Here is a 6,323-nt window from a genome sequence, read left to right on the forward strand (position 1 = left end):
AATCACAGTGCCATTTCTCTAGCCCCTACAGTTGTTTTCATCTCATAACACAAGGTATGTTGAGTCTACTGCTTAAAGTTCCTACAGGCTTTAATGGACCAGTAGAGTTTCAAAGTCCAGCATCTCATATGAGTCTCAAACAATCGCTTAACTGTGACATTAATAAGCAGGTGATGTTCTTCCACTCTGCCATGAAGCTGAGGGATCACTCCCCTCTAAAAGGGAAGAATAGGTGCGGTGCAAGGAACGCTCCAACTAAAGAGGGAATCCAGCAGGGTGCACACCAAACCCCACAGCTTCACGTACAGTACCAGGGGCAACTAATGGAATCATCCGGGCTCCAAAGGGTTTGGGCATCTGTAATCCTGGTCTGCTGCATTCAGTATACATAGCCTCTCTCTTGGGTCAACTGCACTGAGATACAGCATTCTGCTGCGGACATCCTATGCTCTCAACACCTGCAATGTTCTGTGGTCAGCAATACAACTTTGGCTTCACCTTAATTTAAAACTGTAACCCCCCAAATTTTTGATGAACATATAGGGAATAATCTTGAGGATATTGGGATAGACAAGAACTTTCTGCACAGAACATCAATACCACAGGAATTAGCCCCAAGTATCAACTGATGAGACTATGTAAAATTAAAGTTTCTGTACAGCAAAGCAAACTATCAGCAGGACACACGCCCCACAGAAAGCAAAAAAATCTTAACCAACTATGCATCAGAAAGGGGGCTAGTATCCAGAGTAAACAAAGAACTGCAAATTAAATACCAAGGAAACAAAATAAACAAATGGGCTAACAAGTTGAATAAACAGTTTTCAGAAACAGAAACATGAAAGGCCATTTTAAAGTGTTCAACAAGACTCGTCACGAGGGAAATGTAAATCAAAAGTATTCTGGGATACCACCAACCCTAGTCAGAATGGCTATCATCAAGAAATTCAACAACAAACCCTGGAGAGAATGTGGAAAGAGAAACTCTTATTCACTGCTGGTAGCAGTGCAAATTAAGACAACGATTGTGGAAATCAGTCTTGAGGTTCCTCAGAAAGCTAAAAATAGAGTTATATAACTGAATTATTTTACTCCTGGGCCTATGCCCAGAGAACTCCACATTGTACTGTAGAGATATTTGCACCCCCATGCTATTGCTGCTCTAATCACTGTACGAAGAAAATGGAAGTAGCCTAGTTGTCCATCAACAGATGAGGAAATAATGAAAATCTGGGGCGTACATGAAATAATATGTTAGCTGCAAAGAAAAAGAAAATCACAAAATCCACAGGGAAATGGATGGACCTAAAACGTGTAAGATTAAGTCGCATCCCCTAATCACAGAAAGTAAAACAAACCCCATGGTTTCCCTTAAATGTGGGGCTTAATCTATAACATATACATGAGCATTTGTAAGCAAATGCATGTGGAGGTATACTATAATATTTAGACCAAGCTGGCCTCGGTATCACAGAGCCCTGACGGCCTCTACTTCCTGAGTGCTAGGATTAAACGGACCATCACCCTCAGGTATATGGTCTCTTTTTAAAAGTGTATTAGAACATTCAGGAAATGGTCTTATTCTGATATAAACCACTGATGGCTGTACTGAATTCAACTTACAAAATTTAGACTTGCAATAATCTGATGATTCCGAGACTTGAGTTATCTGCAGATTCTGATGTCTGTAATGACTTTTCCTATCATGTCAAAGAATTGTGTCCTATAAATTCTAAACCACACCTTTCATTTTTTTTCCACATTCCCTATTACTCATCGGCTTTGTCTTCTATAATAATTATTTTCCTTGTGCTCATAAAAATCGAAGTCATGAATAAAGGCCTTACTACACTACTTTTGGTGTGGGTTTCTTTTTTTCATTTTTATTTATGTATCTTTATTATGTATGAGTGTTTACCATCTGTGTGAGATTGCACACAGAGGCCAGAATCAAGTATTGGATTTTCTAGAACTCGAGTTACAAGTGGTTGTGAGCTGTTCAATGTGGGTGCTGGGATATGTACCCCAGCTGACAAAAGAACAATCATTGTTCTTAACTTCTGAGCTGTCTCTCTAGCCCTAACACTACTTCCATTTATACGATGTTTTCAAGTGTACCTAATTCATACCTTGGGTTTTATATATCAGGCAACATTCCTTCCAGAGTCGTCATATGTACAAATTTTCAATCCAAATGGATTCACTCATGATTAATGAGGATATAGTTCCAATGAAAGGCTATGACACATTTGTATGTTTGTAGGATTTCTCAAAATGATGTTTTCAAGTGTAACTAATTCATACCTTGGGTTTTATATATCAGACAACATTCCTTCCAGAGTCATCATATGTACAAGTTTTCAATCCAAATGGATTCACTCATGATTAATGAGGATACAGTTCCAATGAAAGGCTATGACACATTTGTATGTTTGTAGGATTTCTCAAAAATTATTTAACTTTAATGAGTAAAGAACAGTTAAAGAATTTTCCATATTATTTGGTATTGTATAGTTTCTCTTTTGTACAAATATCTGATGTTCAATAATTGCAGAATGATTGTTCTACATTTTCAACCTCCATTGCTATTACAATGGCTGAAAAATTATTGAAGACTGTTGTATTCTTTGCGTTAGGAGTGATTTTCCAGCATGACTGCTCTGGGGTTGAGGAAAGCCAATGTCCTTGTCACATTCTGCACATGCGTAGGGGTTCTCTCCACTGTGAAGACACTGATGATCATTAACATGTGAAGAACAGGTAAAGGCTGGACACATTCTTTGCCTTTGTCAGGGTCTTGTCATTATGATTTCTTTACGATGACAAAAATAGGAAGAATTATTAAAGGCTTTACTACATTCAGAGTCTATGATGTCTCTCTAGCATGAAGTTGCTGATGCTTGTACAGGGATGAAGGATGGACAAATGCCAGGCTACATACTTTACATTTGTAGTGTCTCTCTCCAGTGTGACTTCTATTATGTAGAGTAAGGCCTGAATTAAAAGTAAAGCATTTGCCACATTCCTTACATTTGTAAGGTGTCTCTCCAGTATGAATTCTTTGGTGTAAAGTACAGGCTGAATACTCATTAAAGGCTTTGCCACATTCTTCACATTTGTAGGGTTTCTCTCCAGTGTGAATTCTCTGGTGGCGGTAAAGGTGGCTTGTCCTGCTGAAAGCTTTTCCACATTCTTCACACTTGTAGGGTCTCTCTCCAGTATGAATTCTCTGGTGTTGGTGAAGGTGATGTGGCCTGTTAAAAGCTTTGCCACACTCTTCACACTTGTAGGGTTTCTGTCCAGTGTGAATTCCCTGATGGTTATAAAGTGCTGAGGAAGAAGTAAAGCCCTTGCCACACTCTTTACATGTGTAGGGTTTCTCTCCCGTATGAACTCTTTGGTGTTGTTTAAGGTTGGAACACCAGTAAAAAGTTTTGCCACATTCTTCACATGCATGGTGTTTTTCCCCATGAATTCTCTCATGAGCAGAAAGTTTGGAGTGCGCACTAAAGGCCTTGCCACATTTCTCACACTTGTAAGTTTTCTCTCCAGTATGAATTGTTTGGTGTTTGTAAAAGCATGTAGAACTCTTAAAAGTATTGCCACACTCTTCACATTTGTAGGGTTTCTCTCCAGTGTGAATTATCTGGTGATTACAAAGTGCTGAACGCGTACTAAATGCTTTACAACATTCTTCACACGTGTAGAGATTCTCTGCAGTATGAACTTGTTGGTGTTGTTTAAGGCTTGAAGAAGAGTTAAAAGTTTTTTGGTATGTTTCACATTTGTAAAGGTTTTTTCCAAGCACATCCCAAGACTCTTGTCTTTCCTCCAGATATCTGACCAGGGATGGCTTAGAGAGTGCAAGACCTGTTTGTAGGAAAAGAGAAAATATTTATTTGCATGTTGTTCTCCTAGAAGTTAACATTTCTAATCCAGTATTGTTAAAATATCAGAAAAAACATAAATTTTTCTTAGCTATATCAACAATTCCCCTAATATTTCATCCAAAGCATTTAGGCATGTGAAATTCACCAATCAAAATCATAAGCTCCCATGAGATAGTCTACAAGGGGATGAAGTTAAATGTTGGCAGTGAATTAAGAATATACTATGAGGGGGCTGGAAAGACAGCTTAGTGGTTAACAATACTGTCTGCTCTTGTGGAGGACCCAGGTTCGGTTCCCAGCCCCCACATGGAGGCTAACAACTGTCTGTAACCCAAGTCCATAACATCTTCTTGTGGCTTCTGTATGCACTACATGACATGGGTACACTTACATACATGAATGCAAAATACCCAGACACACAAATAATATATTTAAGAAAAAGAATGTAATATGGGAGTAGTCCTCACCCAGGGAATCAAGGTTGCTGTAATTCTCCAACATCACATCCTTGTACAGCTTCCACTGAGCAGGGTCCAGGCATTCACTCTCCTCTGGAGAGAAATCAATGGCCACATCTCTGAATGACAGCAGTTCCTGAAATAAAAATAATAGCATAGCATATATTAATTTCATTAAAACTATAAACACTAGCTAGGTGTGGTGGCACATGCCTTTAATTCCAGCACTCAGGAGGCAGAGGCAGGCAGATCTCTATGAGTTCAAGGCCAGCCTAGCCTGGTCCTCATAGTGAGTTCCAGGCCAGCTGGGGCTCCAGGGAGACCCTGTCTCAAAAAGACCAAAACAAATAAACAAACAAACAAAAAACTATGAACACTAACATAGATGCCAATTGCCCTCGTGTGTTTGTGGACATAATTCTAAATTTGTGCCAAGATAAAAGTGGTATCAGAAGTGCAGTGTCAGTGAGAACCCTGAACTAGTACAACCCGTCTCTATTCAGTAACATTGTCTCAGGTTTTATCCGTCCTTAAGGAAAGAAAATGCTGTGAGGTACAATATTCACACAGCACACAGCCTGTGACTCAGTAACCCCGGTTTGAGGTCTGGGTTTCTGAACATGTACTAACTTCAGCAGTGATGCCAATACAGAGTATCAAGGGACACAAGTCGGAACACCAAGGGGTAGAAAAGTGAAGGAAGAACTCAAAGAGAAAACTGAACTGAAAGAATTTTAGCAAATGCACACATTTAAAAATAGCAAGAACAGCGGTAACAACTTTTTTTAAACATATTTAAACTATGCTAGATACAATTTGACCATTTTTAAATTTCACTACTGATTTTCCCCTCTTCTCTCTGACAGGTACTGTGTTCCTAAAGCAGGTTTTGAACTCATGACAACACATTACTTCAGTCTGCTGAGTTCTAGGAATTTGTGGCACCATCCTTACCTCGTACAGTTTCTGCATTTTAGGTTTTTTTTTTCATACCAGTGAATTAAGTACAAAAATGATCTATGAGAAGTAATATACTTGATTATCATTTATGATGACGTGATAAAGACCTAAGCAAAGTACATACTAGCAGGTACTGTGCAACGTTTTTTACATGCACACTCTGCATAGACCTTCTATTAGGTTACACATATTTGCCTCCTCAAATAATTACTTTTTATGGTTCAAATGTCCAATATCCTGTCTCTAGGCTTCTGCAATGTACACCACATAGTCGTGAGCATCAGTCACCCTCTGTGCAGCAGAAACCTCAGTTGCTTCCTCCTTTCTAATTGTATCAGATTTCTCATTGATCAATTCTTCCCTAACTCCACTTCCCTGACTTCACTAACTCAAGGGAAAAAGAATTATGTGTTCAAGTTCTGAGAATTCAAATTCTTTGATTCCACCTATGACAGATCATTTGTCAATCTGTGACTCAAACAATAATTTCCAGTTTTATTCATATTATCCCAAATGACAAGATTTCATTCATTTTTTTAGAGTACTCCATTGTATCTATGTACCTCATATACTCGTCATTTATTTCCTCTTTTATGACATTAAATGCCACAATTAAGTAAATTATAGGAAACAGATTTCAAACAAGTTTGCAATCTCAAAACTACAGAAATAGGAGTTTAAGGAAAAATAAAGCATACAGGTTAAAATGATGTTGAATGACAAGATTGCATTCATTTTTTTAGAGTACTCCATTGTATCTATGTACCTCATATACTCGTCATTTATTTCCTCTTTTATGACATTAAATGCCACAATTAAGTAAATTATAGGAAACAGATTTCAAACAAGTTTGCAATCTCAGAACTTGAACACAAACAGCTAAAATGTCTCTGACAATAGAAAATATATCCAATTATGCAGCACATGCATTTACTTGTGGATTATACTTTGCTCTTTTCAATAACACCACTGAGAATCACACTTGATAACAAGACTAAGAATGTGGAATGTGACA

The 6,323-nt window shown here is 38.1% G+C and overlaps 1 pseudogene; it reads right to left on the bottom strand.

Moving 5' to 3' along the window:
- The window catches only part of LOC103737805, a 33,235-nt pseudogene extending 28,755 nt beyond the window's left edge, over window positions 1–4,480 (bottom strand).
- Between the last annotated feature and the right edge of the window lie 1,843 nt (window positions 4,481–6,323).

Source organism: Nannospalax galili, unplaced genomic scaffold, assembly GCF_000622305.1.
Source record: "Nannospalax galili isolate Female #2095 unplaced genomic scaffold, S.galili_v1.0 scaffold698, whole genome shotgun sequence".
Classification (NCBI taxonomy): Eukaryota; Metazoa; Chordata; class Mammalia; order Rodentia; family Spalacidae; genus Nannospalax; species Nannospalax galili.